Source organism: Rhipicephalus microplus, chromosome 3, assembly GCF_043290135.1.
Source record: "Rhipicephalus microplus isolate Deutch F79 chromosome 3, USDA_Rmic, whole genome shotgun sequence".
In the NCBI taxonomy this organism is placed as follows: Eukaryota; Metazoa; Arthropoda; class Arachnida; order Ixodida; family Ixodidae; genus Rhipicephalus; species Rhipicephalus microplus.
In genome coordinates this window covers 210,524,324-210,539,798 of record NC_134702.1, presented here as the reverse complement: position 1 = coordinate 210,539,798, position 15,475 = coordinate 210,524,324, and the positions used below count along the sequence as shown (strand labels likewise).

Genomic DNA, 15,475 nt, shown 5'->3' with positions numbered 1-15,475 from the left:
CTCAAGTTAAAGGTCGAAAAAGTAAGAAAACTCGGCAACAGTCATTCATTACTGCTCCAGACAGCGCACCCTTCACGACCTATTTAAACTCTCATAAGCAAACAAAAAACTGCACCGCCTTTGGCCTGGGTGAGAATTGAACACACGACCTTCAGATTATGAGACTGACGCGCTGCCTACTGCGCTACCGAGGCAGACTGGGGTCACTGGGAAACGCAACCAGTATCATTAGTTCCCACAAATAAAGGTTGAAAAAATAAGAAAACCGAGCAACTGTCATTCATTACTGCTCCTGACAGCGCACTCCTCACGACCTATTTAAACTCTCATAAGCAAACAAAAAACTGCACCGCCTTTGGCCTGGGTGAGAATTGAACACACGACCTTCAGATTATGAGACTGACGCGCTGCCTACTGCGCTACCGAGGCGGACAGGTGTCACTGCGAAACACAACCGGTATCATTAGTTCCCACAAATTAAAGTTTGAAAAAATAAGAAAACCGAACAACTGTTATTCATTACTGCTCAAGACAGTGCACCCCTCACGACCTAATTAAACTCTCATAAACAAACAAAAAAACTTCACCGCCTTTGCCCCGGGTGAGGATTGAACTCACGACCTTCAGAATATGAGACTGACGCGCTGCCTACTGCGCTACCGAGGCAGACTGGGGTCACTGGGAAACGCAACCGGTATCATTAGTTCCCACAAATTAAAGGTTGAAAAAATAAGAAAACCGAGCAACTGTCATTCATTACTGCTCCTGACAGCGCACTCCTCACGACCTATTTAAACTCTCATAAGCAAACAAAAAACTGCACCGCCTTTGGCCTGGGTGAGAATTGAACACACGACCTTCAGATTATGAGACTGACGCGCTGCCTACTGTGCTACCGAGGCGGACAGGTGTCACAGGGAAACACAACCGGTATCAATAGTTCCCTCAAGTTAAAAATCGAAAAAGAAAGAAAACTCAGCAACAGTCATTCATTACTGCTCCAGACAGCGCACCCCTCAAGACCTAATTAAACTCTCATGAGCAAACAAAACATATTCACCGCCTTTGCCCCGGGAGAGGATTGAACTCTCGACCTTCTGATTACGAGACTGACGCGCTGCCTTCGGCGCTACCGACGCGGACAGGGGTCACTGGGAAACGCAACCGGTATCATTAGTTCCCACAAATTAAAGGTTGAAAAATAAAAAAAACCAAAACCCTGTCATTCATTACTGCTCAAGACAGTGCACCCCTCACGACCTAATTAAACTCTCATGAGCAAACAAAAAATCTGCAACAAATTTGCCCCGGGTGAGGATTGAACTCACGACCTTCAGATTATGAGACTGACGCACTGCCTACTGCGCTACCGAGGCGAACAGGCGTCACTGGGAAACACAACCGGTATCAATAGTTCCCACATTGTAAAGGTCGAAAAGTAAGAAAACTCAGCAACAGTCATTCATTACTGCTCAGGACAGCGCACCCCTCACAACCTAATTACTACACTCTACGAATTTTGTATTTTGAATGAATGAATAAACTGAACTGAACTGAACTGAACTCTCATAGGCAAACAAAAAATCTGCACCGCCTTTGCCCCGGGTGCGGATTGAACTCACGACCTTCAGATTATGAGACTGAAGCGCCGCCTACTGTGCTACCGAGGCGGACTGGTGTCACTGGGAAACACAACCGGTATCAATAGTTCCCACAAGTTAAAGGTCGAAAAAATAAAAAAACTCAGCAACAGTCATTCATTACTGCTCCAGACAGTGCACCCTTCACGACCTAATTAAACTCTCATAAGCAAACAAAACAACTACACCGCCTTTGCCCCGGGTGAGGATGCAACTCACGACCTTCAGATTACGAGACTGACGCGCTGCCTACTGCGCTACCGACGCGGACAGGGGTCACTGGGAAACGCAACCGGTATCATTCGTTTCCACAAATTAAAGGTCGAAAAAATAAGAAAACTGGGCAACAGTCAATCATTACTGCTCCAGACAGCGCACCCCTCACGACCTAATTAAACTCTCATAAGCAAACAACAAAACTGCACCGCCTTTACCCCGGGTGGGGATTGAACTCACGACCTTCAGATTATGAGCCTGACGCGCTGCCTACTGCGCTACCGAGCCGGACAGGTGTCACTGGAAAACACAACTGGTATCAATAGCTCCCACAAGTTAAAGGTCGAAAAAGTAAGAAAACTCAGCAACAGTCATTCATTACTGCTTCAGACAGCGCACCCCTCACGACCTAATATAACTCTCATAAGCAAACAAAGAACTGCACCACCTTTGCCCCGGGTGAGGATTAAACTCACGACCTTCAGATTATGAGACTGACGCGCTGCCTACTGCGCTACCGAGGCGGACAGGTGTCATTGGGAAACACAACCAGTATCAATAGTTCCCACAAGTTAAAAATTTAAAAAGTAAGAAAACTCAGCAACAGTCATTGATTACTGCTCCAGACAACGCACCCCTCACGACCTAATTAAACTCTTATAAGCAAACAAAACATCTGCACCGCCTTTGCCCCGGGTGAGGATTGAACTCACGACCTTCAGATTATGAGACTGACGTGCAGCCTACTGCGCTACCGAGGCGGACAGGGGTCACTAGGAAACGCAACCGGTATCATTCGTTTCCACAAATGAAAGGTCGAAAAAATAAGAAAATTCAGCAACAGTCATTCATTAGTGTTCCAGACAGCGCACCCCTCACGACCTAATAAAACTTTTGTAAGCAAACAAAAAAACTGCATCGACATTGGCCCGCCTTAGGATTGAACTCACGACCTTCAGATTACGAGACTGACGCGCTGCCTACTGCACTACCGAGGCGGACAGGTGACACTGGGAAACACAACCGGTATCAATAGTTCCCACAAGTTAAAAATTGAAACAGTAAGAAAACCGAGCAACAGTCATTCATTACTGCTCCAGACAGCGCACCCCTCACGACCTAATTAAACTCTCATAAGCAAACAAAAAATCTGTACCGCCTTTACCCTGGGTGTATATTGAACTCACGACCTTCAGATTATGAGACTGACGCGCTGCCTGCTGCGCTACCGAGGCGGACATGTGTCACTGGGAAACACAACCGGTATCAATAGTTCCCCCAAGTTAAAGGTCGAAAAAGTAGGAAAACTCAGCAACAGTCATTCATTACTGCTCCAGACAGCGCACCTCTCACGACCTAATTAAACTCTCATAAGCAAACAAAACATCTGCACCACCTTTGCTCCTGGGGAGGATTGAACTCACGACCTTCAGATTATGAGACTGACGTGCTGCCTACTGCGCTACCGAGGCGGACAGGGGTCACTAGGAAACGCAACCGGTATCATTCGTTTCCACAAATGAAAGGTCGAAAAAATAAGAAAATTCAGCAACAGTCATTCATTAGTGTTCCAGACAGCGCACCCCTCACGACCTAATTAAACTTTTATAAGCAAACAAAAAAACTGCATCGACATTGGCCCGCCTTAGGATTGAACTCACGACCTTCAGATTACGAGACTGACGCGCTGCCTACTGCACTACCGAGGCGGACAGGTGACACTGGGAAACACAACCGGTATCAATAGTTCCCACAAGTTAAAAATTGAAACAGTAAGAAAACCGAGCAACAGTCATTCATTACTGCTCCAGACAGCGCACCCCTCACGACCTAATTAAACTCTCATAAGCAAACAAAAAATCTGTACCGCCTTTACCCTGGGTGTATATTGAACTCACGACCTTCAGATTATGAGACTGACGCGCTGCCTGCTGCGCTACCGAGGCGGACATGTGTCACTGGGAAACACAACCGGTATCAACAGTTCCCCCAAGTTAAAGGTCGAAAAAGTAGGAAAACTCAGCAACAGTCATTCATTACTGCTCCAGACAGCGCACCTCTCACGACCTAATTAAACTCTCATAAGCAAACAAAACATCTGCACCACCTTTGCTCCTGGGGAGGTTTGAACTCACGACCTTCAGATTATGAGACTGACGCGCTGCCTACTGCGCTACCGAGGCGTACAGGTGTCACTGGGAAACACAACCGGTATCAATAGTTCCCACACGTTAAAGGTCGAAAAAGTAAGAAAATTCAGCAACAGTCATTCGTTACTGCTCTAAACAGCGCACCCTCACAACCTAATTAAACTCTCATAGGCAAACAAAAATTCTGCACCGCCTTTGCCCCGGGTGTGGATTGAACTCACGCCCTTGAGATTATGAGACTGACGCGCCGCCTACTGCGCTACCGAGGGGAACTGGTGTAACTGGGAAACACAACCGGTATCAATAGTTCCCACAAGTTAAAGGTCGAAAAAGTAAGAAAACTCAGCAACAGTCATTCATTACTGCTCCAGACAGCGGCCCCTTCACGACCTAATCAAACTCTCAGAAGCAAAGAAACCAACTACACCGCCTTTGCCCCGGGTGAGGATGGAACTCACGACCTTCAGATTATGAGACTGACGCGCTGCCTACTGCGCTACCGAGGCAGACAGGAGTCCCTGGCAAATGCAACCGGTATCATTAGTTCTCACAAATTAAAGGTCGAAAAAGTAGGAAAACCGAGCAACAGTCATTCATTACTTCTCCAGACAGTGTACCCCTCACGACCTAATTAAACTCTCATAAGCAAACAAAACATATTCACCGCCTTTGTCCCGGGAGAGGATTGAACTCACGACCTTCAGATTACGAGACTGACGCGATGCCTACTGCGCTACCGACGCGGACAGGGGTCACTGGGAAACGCAACCGGTATCATTAGTTCCCACAAATTAAAGGTGGAAAATGTAAGAAAACTGAGCAACAGTCATTTATTACTGCTCCAGACAGTGCACCCTTCACGACCTAATTAAACTCTCATGAGCAAACAAAAAATCTGCAACAAATTTGCCCCGGGTGAGGATTGAACTCACGACCTTCACATTATGAGACTGACGCGCTGCCTACTGCGCTACCGAGGCGGACAGGGGTCACTGCGAAACGCAACTGGTATCATTAGTTCCCACAAATGAAAGGTCGAAAAAGTAAGAAAACTGAGCAACAGTCATTTATTACTGCTCCAGACAGTGCACCCCTCACGACCTAATTAAACTCTCATGAGCAAACAAAAAATCTGCACCAAAGTTGCCCCGGGTGAGGATTGAACTCACGACCTTCAGATTATGAGACTGAAGCGCCGCCTACTGCGCTACCGAGGCGGACTGGTGTCACTGGGAAACACAACCGGTATCAATAGTTCCCACAAGTTAAAGGTCGAAAAAGTAAGAAAACTCAGCAACAGTCATTCATTACTGCACCAGACAGCGCACCCTTCATGACCTAATTAAACTCTCATAAGCAAACAAAACATATTCACCGCCTTTGTCCCGGGAGAGGATTGAACTCACGACCTTCAGATTACGAGACTGACGCGATGCCTACTGCGCTACCGACGCGGACAGGGGTCACTGGGAAACGCAACCGGTATCATTAGTTCCCACAAATTAAAGGTGGAAAATGTAAGAAAACTGAGCAACAGTCATTTATTACTGCTCCAGACAGTGCACCCTTCACGACCTAATTAAACTCTCATGAGCAAACAAAAAATCTGCAACAAATTTGCCCCGGGTGAGGATTGAACTCACGACCTTCACATTATGAGACTGACGCGCTGCCTACTGCGCTACCGAGGCGAACAGGCGTCACTGGGAAACACAACCGGTATCAATAGTTCCCACATGTTAAAGGTCGAAAAAGTAAGAAAACTCAGCAACTGTCATTCATTACTGCTCAGTACAGCGCACCCCTCACGACCTAATTAAACTCTCATAGGCAAACAAAAAATCTGCACCGCCTTTGCCCCGGGTGTGGATTGAACTCACGACCTTCAGATTATGAGACTGAAGCGCCGCCTACTGCGCTACCGAGGCGGACTGGTGTCACTGGGAAACACAACCGGTATCAATAGTTCCCACAAGTTAAAGGTCGAAAAAGTAAGAAAACTCAGCAACAGTCATTCATTACTGCACCAGACAGCGCACCCTTCATGACCTAATTAAACTCTCATAAGCAAACAAAACAACTACACCGCCTTTGCCCCGGGTGAGGATGGAACTCACGACCTTCAGATTATGAGACTGACGCGCTGCCTACTGCGCTACCGAGGCGGACAGGGGTCACTGCGAAACGCAACTGGTATCATTAGTTCCCACAAATGAAAGGTCGAAAAAGTAAGAAAACTGAGCAACAGTCATTTATTACTGCTCCAGACAGTGCACCCCTCACGACCTAATTAAACTCTCATGAGCAAACAAAAAATCTGCACCAAAGTTGCCCCGGGTGAGGATTGAACTCACGACCTTCAGATTATGAGACTGACGCGCTGCCTACTGCGCTACCGAGGCGGACTGGTGTCACTGGGAAACGCAACCGGTATCATTAGTTCCCACAAATTAAAGGTTGAAAAAGAAAGAAAACTCCGCAACAGTCATTCATTACTGCTCCAGACAGCGCACCCCTCAAGACCTAATTAAACTCTCATAAGCAAACAAAACATATTCACCGCCTTTGCCCCGGGAGAGGATTGAACTCACGACCTTCAGATTACGAGACTGACGCGCTGCCTACTGCGCTACCGACGCGGACAGGGGTCACTGGGAAACGCAACCGGTATCATTAGTTCCCACAAATTAAAGGTTGAAAAATAAAGAAAACCGAGCAACTGTCATTCATTACTGCTCCTGACAGCGCACTCCTCACGACCTATTTAAACTCTCATAAGCAAACAAAAAACTGCACCGCCTTTGGCCTGGGTGAGAATTGAACACACGACCTTCAGATTATGAGACTGAAGCGCCGCCTACTGCGCTACCGAGGCGGACTGGTGTCACTGGGAAACACAACCGGTATCAATAGTTCCCACAAGTTAAAGGTCGAAAAAATAAAAAAACTCAGCAACAGTCATTCATTACTGCTCCAGACAGCGCACCCTTCACGACCTAATTAAACTCTCATAAGCAAACAAAACAACTACACCGCCTTTGCCCCGGGTGAGGATGGAACTCACGACCTTCAGATTACGAGACTGACGCGCTGCCTACTGCGCTACCGACGCGGACAGGGGTCACTGGGAAACGCAACCGGTATCATTCGTTTCCACAAATTAAAGGTCGAAAAAATAAGAAAACTGGCAACAGTCATTCATTACTGATCCAGACAGTGCACCCCTCCCGACCTAATTAAACTCTCATGAGCAAACAAAAAATCTGCACCGCCTTTGCCCCGGGTGAGGATTGAACTCACGACCTTCAGATTATGAGACTGACGCGCTGCCTACTGCGCTACCGAGGCGGACAGGTGTGACTGGGAAACACAACCGGTATCAATAGTTCCCACAAGTTAAAGGTCGAAAGAGTAAGAAAACTCAGCAACAGTCAATCATTACTGCTCCAGACAGCGCACCCCTCACGACCTAATTAAACTCTCATAAGCAAACAACAAAACTGCACCACCTTTACCCCGGGTGGGGATTGAACTCACAACCTTCAGAATATGAGACAGACGCGCTGCCTACTGCACTACCGAGGTGGACAGGGGTCACTGGGAAACACAACCGTTATCAATAGTTTCCACAAGTTAAAAATTGAAACAGTAAGAAAGCCGAACAACAGTCATTTATTACTGCTCAAGACAGCGCACCCCTCACGACCTAATTAAACTCTCATAAGCAAACACAAAATGTGTACCGCCTTTGCCCTGGGTGTGTATTGAACTCACGACCTTCAGATTATGAGACTGACGCGCTGCGTACTGCGCTTCCGAGGCGGACAGGTGTCTCTGGGAAACACAACCGGTATCAATAGTTCCCACAAGTTAAAAATTGAAAAATTAAGAAAACCGAGCAACTGTCATTCATTACTGCTCCTGACAGCGCACTCCTCACGACCTAATTAAACTCTCATAAACAAACAAAAAAACTTCACTACCTTTGCCCCGGGTGAGGATTGAACTCACGACCTTCAGAATATGAGACTGACGCGCTGCCTACTGCGTACCGAGGCAGACTGGGGTCACTGGGAAACGCAACCGGTATCATTAGTTCCCACAAATTAAAGGTTGAAAAAATAAGAAAACCGTGCAACTGTCATTCATTACTGCTCCTGACAGCGCACTCCTCACGACCTATTTAAACTGTCATAAGCAAACAAAAAACTGGACCGCCTTTGGCCTGGGTGAGAATTGAACACACGACCTTCAGATTATGAGACTGACGCGCTGCCTACTGCGCTACCGAGGCGGACAGGTGTCACTGGGAAACACAACCGGTATCAATAGTTCCCTCAAGTTAAAGGTCGAAAAAGTAAGAAAACTCAGCAACAGTCATTCATCACTGCTCCAGACAGCGCACCCCTCAAGACCAAATTAAACTCTCATAAGCAAACAAAAAAACTGCACCGCCTTTGGCCCGGGTGAGGATTGAACTCACGACCTTCAGATTATGAGCCTGACGCGCTGCCTACTGCGCTACCGAGGCGGACAGGTGTCACTGGAAAACACAACTGGTATCAATAGTTCCCACAAGTTAAACGTCGAAAAAGTAAGAAAACTCAGCAACAGTCATTCATTACTGCTTCAGACAGCGCACCCCTCACGACCTAATTAAACTCTCATAAGCAAACAAAGAACTGCACCACCTTTGCCCCGGGTGAGGATTGAACTCACGACCTTCAGATTATGAGACTGACGCGCTGCCTACTGCGCTACCGAGGCGGACAGGTGTCATTGGGAAACACAACCAGTATCAATAGTTCCCACAAGTTAAAAATTGAAAAAGTAAGAAAACTCAGCAACAGTCATTCATTACTGCTCCAGACAGCGCACCCATCACGACCTAATTAAACTCTTATAAGCAAACAAAACATCTGCACCGCCTTTGCCCCGGGTGAGGATTGAACTCACGACCTTCAGATTATGAGACTGACGTGCTGCCTACTGCGCTACCGAGGCGGACAGGGGTCACTAGGAAACGCAACCGGTATCATTCGTTTCCACAAATGAAAGGTCGAAAAAATAAGAAAATTCAGCAACAGTCATTCATTACTGTTCCAGACAGCGCACCCCTCACGACCTAATTAAACTCTCATAAGCAAACAAAAAAACTGCATCGACATTGGCCCGCCTTAGGATTGAACTCACGCCCTTCAGATTACGAGACTGACGCGCTGCCTACTGCACTACCGAGGCGGACAGGTGACACTGGGAAACACAACCGGTATCAATAGTTCCCACAAGTTAAAGGTTGAAAAAGTCAGAAAACTCAGCAGCAGTCATTCATTACTGCTCCAGACAGCGCACCCCTCACGACCTAATAAACTCTCATAAGCAAACAAAAAACTTCAGCGCCTTTGCCCCGGGTGAGGATTGAACTCACGACCTCTAGATTATGAGACTGACGCGCTGCCTACTGCGCTACCGAGGCGGACAGGGGTCACTGGGAAACACAACTGGTATGAATAGTTCCCATAAGTTAAAAATTGAAACAGTAAGAAAACAGAGCAACAGTCATTCATTACTGCTCCAGACAGCGCACCCCTCACGACCTAATTAAACTCTCATAAGCAAACAAAAAATCTGTACCGCCTTTGCCCCGGGTGAGGATTGAACTCACGACCTTCAGATCATGAGACTGACGCGCTGCCTAGTGCGCTACCGAGGCAGACAGGGGTCACTGGGAAACGCAACCGGTATCATTAGTTCCCACAATTTAAAGGTCGAAAAAGTAAGAAAACTCAGCAACAGTCATTCATTACTGCTCCAGACAGCGCACCCTTCACGACCTAATTAAACTCTCATAAGCAAACAAAACATCCGCACCACCTTTGCTCCTGGGGAGGTTTGAACTCACGACCTTCAGATTATGAGACTGACGCGCTGCCTACTGCGCTACCGAGGCGGACAGGTGTCACTGGGAAACACAACCGGTATCAATAGTTCCCACAAATTAAAGGTCGAAAAAGTAAGAAAACCAAGCAACAGTCAATTATTACTGCTCCAGACAGTGCACCCCTCACGACCTAATTAAACTCTCATGAGCAAACAAAAAATCTGCACCAAAGTTGCCCCGGGTGAGGATTTAACTCACGACCTTCAGATTATGAGACTGACGCGCTGCCTAGTGCGCTTCCGAGGCAGACAGGGGTCACTGGGAAACGCAACCGGTATCATTAGTTCCCACAAACTATAGGTCGAAAAAGTAAGAAAACCGAGCAACAGTCATTCATTACTGCTCCAGACAGCGCACCCCTCACGACCCAATAAATCTGTCATAGGAAAACAAAAAAAATCTGCAACACCTTTGCCCCGGGTGGGGAGTGAACTCAGGACCTTCAGATTATGAGACAGACGTGCTGCCTTTGCACTACCGAGGCGGACAGGGGTCACTGGGAAACGCAACCGGTATCAATATTTCCCACAAATTAAAGGTCGAAAAAGTAAGAAAACCGAGCAACAGTCATTCATTACTGCTCCAGGCAGTGCACCCCTCACGACCTAATTAAACTCTCATAAGCAAACAAAAAACTTTACCGCCTTTGCCCCGGGTGTGGATTGAACTCACGAACTTCAGATTATGAGACTGACGCGCTGCATACTGCGCTACCGAGGCGGACAGGTGTCACTGGGAAACACAACCGGTATCAATAGTTCCCACACGTTAAAGGTCGAAAAAGTAAGAAAATTCAGCAACAGTCATTCGTTACTGCTCCAAACAGCGCACCACTCACGACCTAATTAAACTCTCATAGGCAAACAAAAATTCTGCACCGCCTTTGCCCCGGGTGTGGATTGAACTCACGACCTTGAGATTATGAGACTGACGCACCGCCTACTGCGCTACCGAGGCGGACTGGTGTCACTGGAAAACACAACCGGTATCAATAGTTCCCACAAGTTAAAGGTCGAAAAAGTAAGAAAACTCAGCAACAGTCATTCATTACTGTTCCAGACAGCGCACCCTTCACGACCTAATTAAACTCTCGTAAGCAAAGAAACCAACTACACCGCCTTTGCCCCGGGTGAGGATGGAACTCACGACCTTCAGATTACGAGACTGACGCGCTGCCTACTGCGCTACCGAGGCGGACAGGGGTCACTGCGAAACGCAACCGGTATCATTAGTTCCCACAAATTAAAGGTCGAAAAAGTAGGAAAACCGAGCAACAGTCATTCATTACTTCTCCAGACAGTGCACCCCTCACGACCTAATTAAACTCTCATGAGCAAACAAAAAATCTGCAACAAATTTGCCCCGGGTGAGGATTGAACTCACGACCTTCAGATTATGAGACTGACGCGCTGCCTACTGCGCTACCGAGGCAAACAGGCGTCACTGGGAAACACAACCGGTATCAATAGTTCCCACATGTTAAAGGTCGAAAAAGTAAGAAAACTCAGCAACAGTCATTCATTACTGCTCAGGACAGCGCACCCCTCACAACCTAATTAAACTCTCATAGGCAAACAAAAAATCTGCACCGCCTTTGCCCCGGGTGCGGATTGAACTCACGACCTTCAGATTATGAGCCTGAAGCACCGCCTACTGCGCTACCGAGGCGGACTGGTGTCACTGGGAAACACAACCGGTATCAATAGTTCCCACAAGTTAAAAGTCGAAAAAATAAAAAAATCAGCAACAGTCATTCATTACTGCTCCAGACAGCGCACCCTTCACGACCTAATTAAACTCTCATAAGCAAACAAAACAACTACACCGCCTTTGCCCCGGGTGAGGATGGAACTCACGACCTTTAGATTATGAGACTGACGCGCTGCCTACTGCGCTACCGAGGCGGACAGGGATCACTGCGAAACGCAACCGGTATCATTCGTTTCCACAAATTAAAGGTCGAAAAAATAGGAAAACTGGGCAAGGGTCATTCATTACTGCTCCAGACAGTGCACCCCTCCCGACCTAATTAAAATCTCATGAGCAAACAAGAAATCTGCACCGCCTTTGCCCCGGGTGAGGATTGAACTCACGACCTTCAGATTATGAGACTGACGCGCCGCCTACTGCACTACCGAGGCGGACAGGTGCGACTGGGAAACACAACCGGTATCAATAGTTCCCACAAGTTAAAGGTCGAAAAAGTAAGAAAACTCAGCAACAGTCATTCATTACTGCTTCAGACAGCGCACCCCTCACGACCTAATTAAACTCTCATAAGCAAACAAAGAACTTCACCACCTTTGCCCCGGGTGAGGATTGAACTCACGACCTTCAGATTATGACACTGACGCGCTGCCTACTGCGCTACCGAGGCGGACAGGGATCACTGCGAAACGCAACCGGTATCATTCGTTTCCACAAATTAAAGGTCGAAAAAATAGGAAAACTGGGCAAGGGTCATTCATTACTGCTCCAGACAGTGCACCCCTCCCGACCTAATTAAAATCTCATGAGCAAACAAAAAATCTGCACCGCCTTTGCCCCGGGTGAGGATTGAACTCACGACCTTCAGATTGTGAGACTGACGCGCCGCCTACTGCACTACCGAGGCGGACAGGTGTGACTGGGAAACACAACCGGTATCAATAGTTCCCACAAGTTAAAGGTCGAAAAAGTAAGAAAACTCAGCAACAGTCATTCATTACTGCTTCTGACAGCGCACCCCTCACGACCTAATTAAACTCTCATAAGCAAACAAAGAACTGCACCACCTTTGCCCCGGGTGAGGATTGAACTCACGACCTTCAGATTATGAGACTGACGCGCTGCCTACTGCGCTACCGAGACGGACAGGTGTCATCGGGAAACACAACCAGTATCAATAGTTCCCACAAGTTAAAAATTGAAAAAGTAAGAAAACTCAGCAACAGTCATTCATTACTGCTCCAGACAGCGCACCCCTCACGACCTAATCAAACTCTTATAAGCAAACAAAACATCTGCACCGCCTTTGCCCCGGGTGAGGATTGAACTCACGACCTTCAGATTATGAGACTGACGTGCTGCCTACTGCGCTACCGAGGCGGAGAGGAGTTACTAGGAAACGCAACCGGTATCATTCGTTTCCACAAATGAAAGGTCGAAAAAATAAGAAAATTCAGCAACAGTCATTCATTGCTGTTCCAGACAGCGCACCCCTCACGACCTAATTAAACTTTTATACGCAAACAAAAAAACTGCATCGACATTGGCCCGCCTTAGGATTGAACTCACGACCTTCAGATTACGAGACTGACGCGCTGCCTACTGCACTACCGAGGCGGACAGGTGACACTGGGAAACACAACCGGTATCAATAGTTCCCACAAGTTAAAGGTCGAAAAAGTAAGAAAGCTCAGCAGCAGTCATTCATTACTGCTCCAGACAGTGCAACCCTCACGACCTAATTAAGCTCTCATAAGCAAACAAAAAAACTGCATTGACATTGGCCCGCCTTAGGATTGAACTCACGACCTTCAGATTATGAGACTGACGCGCTGCCTACTGCACTACCGAGGCGCAAAGGTGACACTGGGAAACACAACCGGTATCAATAGTTCCCACAAGTTAAAGGTTGAAAAAGTAAGAAACCTCAGCAGCAATCATTCATTACTGCTCCAGACAGCGACCCCTCACGACCTAATTAAACTCTCATAAGCAAACAAAAAACTTCAGCGCCTTTGCCCCGGGTGAGGATTGAACTCACGACCTTCAGATTATGAGACTGACGCGCTGCCTACTGCGCTACCGAGGCGGACAGGGGTCACTGGGAAACACAACCGGTATCAATAGTTCCCACAAGTTAAAAATTGAAACAGTGAGAAAACCGAGCAACAGTCATTCATTACTGCTCCAGACAGCGCACCCCTCACGACCTAAATAAACTCTCATAAGCAAACAAAAAATCGGCACCGCCTTTGCCCCGGGTGCGGATTGAACTCACGACCTTCAGCTTATGAAACTGACACGCTGCCTAGTGCGCTACCGAGGCAGACAGTGGTCACTGGGAAACGCAACCGGTATCATTAGTTCCCACAAGTTAAAGGTCGAAAAAGTAAGAAAACTCAGCAACAGTCATTCATTACTGCTCCAGACAGCGCACCCTTCACGACCTAAATAAACTCTCATAAACAAACAAAACATCCGCACCACCTTTGCCCCGGGTGAGGATTGAACTCACGACCTTCAGATTATTAGACTTACGCGCTGCCTACTGCGCTACCTAGGCGGACAGGTGTCACTGGGAAACACAACCGGTATCAATAGTTCCCACAAGTTAAAGGTCGAAAAAGTAAGAAAACTCAGCAACAGTCATTCATTACTGCTCCAGACAGTGCACCCCTCACGACCTAATTAAACTCTCATAAGCAAACAAAACATCTTCACCACCTTTGCCCCTGGGGAGGTTTGAACTCACGACCTTCAGATTATGAGACTGACGCGCTGCCTACTGCGCTACCGAGGCGGACAGGTGTCACTGGGAAACACAACCGGTATCAATAGTTCCCACACGTTAAAGGTCGAAAAAGTAAGAAAATTCAGCAACAGTCATTCGTTACTGCTCCAAACAGCGCACCCCTCACGACCTAATTAAACTCTCATAGGCAAACAAAAATTCTGCACCGCCTTTGCCCCGGGGGTGAATTGAACTCACGACCTTGAGATTATGAGACTGACGCGCCGCCTACTGCGCTACCGAGGCGGACTGCTGTCACTGGGAAACACAACCGGTATCAATAGTTCCCACAAGTTAAAGGTCGAAAAAGTAAGAAAACTCAGCAACAGTCATTCATTACTGCTCCAGACAGCGGCCCCTACACGACCTAATTAAACTCTCAGAAGCAAAGAAATCAACTACACCGCCTTTGCCCCGGGTGAGGATGGAACTCACGACCTTCAGATTATGAGACTGACGCGCTGCCTACTGCGCTACCGAGGCAGACAGGAGTCCCTGGCAAACGCAACCGGTATCATTAGTTCCCACAAATTAAAGGTCGAAAAAGTAGGAAAACCGAGCAACAGTCATTCATTACTTCTCCAGACAGTGTACCCCTCACGACCTAATTAAACTCTCATAAGCAAACAAAACATATTCACCGCATTTGTCCCGGGAGAGGATTGAACTCACGACCTTCAGATTACGAGACTGACGCGCTGCCTACTGCGCTACCGACGCGGACAGGGGTCACTGGGAAACGCAACCGGTATCATTAGTTCCCACAAATTAAAGGTGGAAAATGTAAGAAAACTCAGCAACAGTCATTCATTACTGCTTCAGACAGCGCACCCCTCACGACCTAATTAAACTCTCATAAGCAAACAAAGAACTGCACCACCTTTGCCCCGGGTGAGGATTGAACTCACGACCTTCAGATTATGAGACTGACGCGCTGCCTACTGCGCTACCGAGGCGGACAGGTGTCACTGGGAAACACAACCAGTATCAATAGTTCCCACAAATTAAAAATTGAAAAAGTAAGAAAACT

At 47.4% G+C, this 15,475-nt stretch overlaps 26 non-coding genes across 26 annotated transcripts; all 26 read right to left on the bottom strand.

Annotated features, from left to right (window-relative positions):
• Positions 1 to 593: 593 nt before the first annotated feature.
• TRNAM-CAU (transfer RNA methionine (anticodon CAU)) lies at positions 594 to 666 on the bottom strand. Its single transcript has one exon. It is a non-coding gene; the product is annotated as a tRNA-Met (tRNA).
• A 637-nt stretch (positions 667 to 1,303) lies between these two features.
• On the bottom strand, positions 1,304 to 1,376 carry TRNAM-CAU (transfer RNA methionine (anticodon CAU)). Its single transcript has one exon. It is a non-coding gene; the product is annotated as a tRNA-Met (tRNA).
• Positions 1,377 to 2,307: 931 nt separating this feature from the next.
• TRNAM-CAU (transfer RNA methionine (anticodon CAU)) lies at positions 2,308 to 2,380 on the bottom strand. Its single transcript has one exon. It is a non-coding gene; the product is annotated as a tRNA-Met (tRNA).
• Positions 2,381 to 2,544: 164 nt separating this feature from the next.
• On the bottom strand, positions 2,545 to 2,617 carry TRNAM-CAU (transfer RNA methionine (anticodon CAU)). The gene has a single exon. It is a non-coding gene; the product is annotated as a tRNA-Met (tRNA).
• Positions 2,618 to 4,439: 1,822 nt separating this feature from the next.
• TRNAM-CAU (transfer RNA methionine (anticodon CAU)) lies at positions 4,440 to 4,512 on the bottom strand. The gene has a single exon. It is a non-coding gene; the product is annotated as a tRNA-Met (tRNA).
• A 401-nt stretch (positions 4,513 to 4,913) lies between these two features.
• Positions 4,914 to 4,986, bottom strand: TRNAM-CAU (transfer RNA methionine (anticodon CAU)). The gene has a single exon. It is a non-coding gene; the product is annotated as a tRNA-Met (tRNA).
• A 164-nt stretch (positions 4,987 to 5,150) lies between these two features.
• Positions 5,151 to 5,223, bottom strand: TRNAM-CAU (transfer RNA methionine (anticodon CAU)). The gene has a single exon. It is a non-coding gene; the product is annotated as a tRNA-Met (tRNA).
• A 401-nt stretch (positions 5,224 to 5,624) lies between these two features.
• Positions 5,625 to 5,697, bottom strand: TRNAM-CAU (transfer RNA methionine (anticodon CAU)). The gene has a single exon. It is a non-coding gene; the product is annotated as a tRNA-Met (tRNA).
• Positions 5,698 to 6,098: 401 nt separating this feature from the next.
• TRNAM-CAU (transfer RNA methionine (anticodon CAU)) lies at positions 6,099 to 6,171 on the bottom strand. The gene has a single exon. It is a non-coding gene; the product is annotated as a tRNA-Met (tRNA).
• Positions 6,172 to 6,335: 164 nt separating this feature from the next.
• Positions 6,336 to 6,408, bottom strand: TRNAM-CAU (transfer RNA methionine (anticodon CAU)). Its single transcript has one exon. It is a non-coding gene; the product is annotated as a tRNA-Met (tRNA).
• Positions 6,409 to 7,281: 873 nt separating this feature from the next.
• Positions 7,282 to 7,354, bottom strand: TRNAM-CAU (transfer RNA methionine (anticodon CAU)). Its single transcript has one exon. It is a non-coding gene; the product is annotated as a tRNA-Met (tRNA).
• A 1,110-nt stretch (positions 7,355 to 8,464) lies between these two features.
• On the bottom strand, positions 8,465 to 8,537 carry TRNAM-CAU (transfer RNA methionine (anticodon CAU)). Its single transcript has one exon. It is a non-coding gene; the product is annotated as a tRNA-Met (tRNA).
• Positions 8,538 to 8,700: 163 nt separating this feature from the next.
• TRNAM-CAU (transfer RNA methionine (anticodon CAU)) lies at positions 8,701 to 8,773 on the bottom strand. The gene has a single exon. It is a non-coding gene; the product is annotated as a tRNA-Met (tRNA).
• A 164-nt stretch (positions 8,774 to 8,937) lies between these two features.
• On the bottom strand, positions 8,938 to 9,010 carry TRNAM-CAU (transfer RNA methionine (anticodon CAU)). Its single transcript has one exon. It is a non-coding gene; the product is annotated as a tRNA-Met (tRNA).
• A 399-nt stretch (positions 9,011 to 9,409) lies between these two features.
• Positions 9,410 to 9,482, bottom strand: TRNAM-CAU (transfer RNA methionine (anticodon CAU)). The gene has a single exon. It is a non-coding gene; the product is annotated as a tRNA-Met (tRNA).
• Positions 9,483 to 9,646: 164 nt separating this feature from the next.
• On the bottom strand, positions 9,647 to 9,719 carry TRNAM-CAU (transfer RNA methionine (anticodon CAU)). Its single transcript has one exon. It is a non-coding gene; the product is annotated as a tRNA-Met (tRNA).
• A 1,349-nt stretch (positions 9,720 to 11,068) lies between these two features.
• TRNAT-CGU (transfer RNA threonine (anticodon CGU)) lies at positions 11,069 to 11,141 on the bottom strand. Its single transcript has one exon. It is a non-coding gene; the product is annotated as a tRNA-Thr (tRNA).
• A 164-nt stretch (positions 11,142 to 11,305) lies between these two features.
• TRNAM-CAU (transfer RNA methionine (anticodon CAU)) lies at positions 11,306 to 11,378 on the bottom strand. The gene has a single exon. It is a non-coding gene; the product is annotated as a tRNA-Met (tRNA).
• Positions 11,379 to 12,251: 873 nt separating this feature from the next.
• On the bottom strand, positions 12,252 to 12,324 carry TRNAM-CAU (transfer RNA methionine (anticodon CAU)). The gene has a single exon. It is a non-coding gene; the product is annotated as a tRNA-Met (tRNA).
• Positions 12,325 to 12,488: 164 nt separating this feature from the next.
• TRNAV-CAC (transfer RNA valine (anticodon CAC)) lies at positions 12,489 to 12,561 on the bottom strand. Its single transcript has one exon. It is a non-coding gene; the product is annotated as a tRNA-Val (tRNA).
• Positions 12,562 to 12,724: 163 nt separating this feature from the next.
• On the bottom strand, positions 12,725 to 12,797 carry TRNAM-CAU (transfer RNA methionine (anticodon CAU)). Its single transcript has one exon. It is a non-coding gene; the product is annotated as a tRNA-Met (tRNA).
• Positions 12,798 to 12,961: 164 nt separating this feature from the next.
• TRNAM-CAU (transfer RNA methionine (anticodon CAU)) lies at positions 12,962 to 13,034 on the bottom strand. The gene has a single exon. It is a non-coding gene; the product is annotated as a tRNA-Met (tRNA).
• A 636-nt stretch (positions 13,035 to 13,670) lies between these two features.
• TRNAM-CAU (transfer RNA methionine (anticodon CAU)) lies at positions 13,671 to 13,743 on the bottom strand. The gene has a single exon. It is a non-coding gene; the product is annotated as a tRNA-Met (tRNA).
• A 401-nt stretch (positions 13,744 to 14,144) lies between these two features.
• TRNAI-AAU (transfer RNA isoleucine (anticodon AAU)) lies at positions 14,145 to 14,217 on the bottom strand. The gene has a single exon. It is a non-coding gene; the product is annotated as a tRNA-Ile (tRNA).
• Positions 14,218 to 14,855: 638 nt separating this feature from the next.
• TRNAM-CAU (transfer RNA methionine (anticodon CAU)) lies at positions 14,856 to 14,928 on the bottom strand. Its single transcript has one exon. It is a non-coding gene; the product is annotated as a tRNA-Met (tRNA).
• Positions 14,929 to 15,328: 400 nt separating this feature from the next.
• TRNAM-CAU (transfer RNA methionine (anticodon CAU)) lies at positions 15,329 to 15,401 on the bottom strand. The gene has a single exon. It is a non-coding gene; the product is annotated as a tRNA-Met (tRNA).
• Between the last annotated feature and the right edge of the window lie 74 nt (positions 15,402 to 15,475).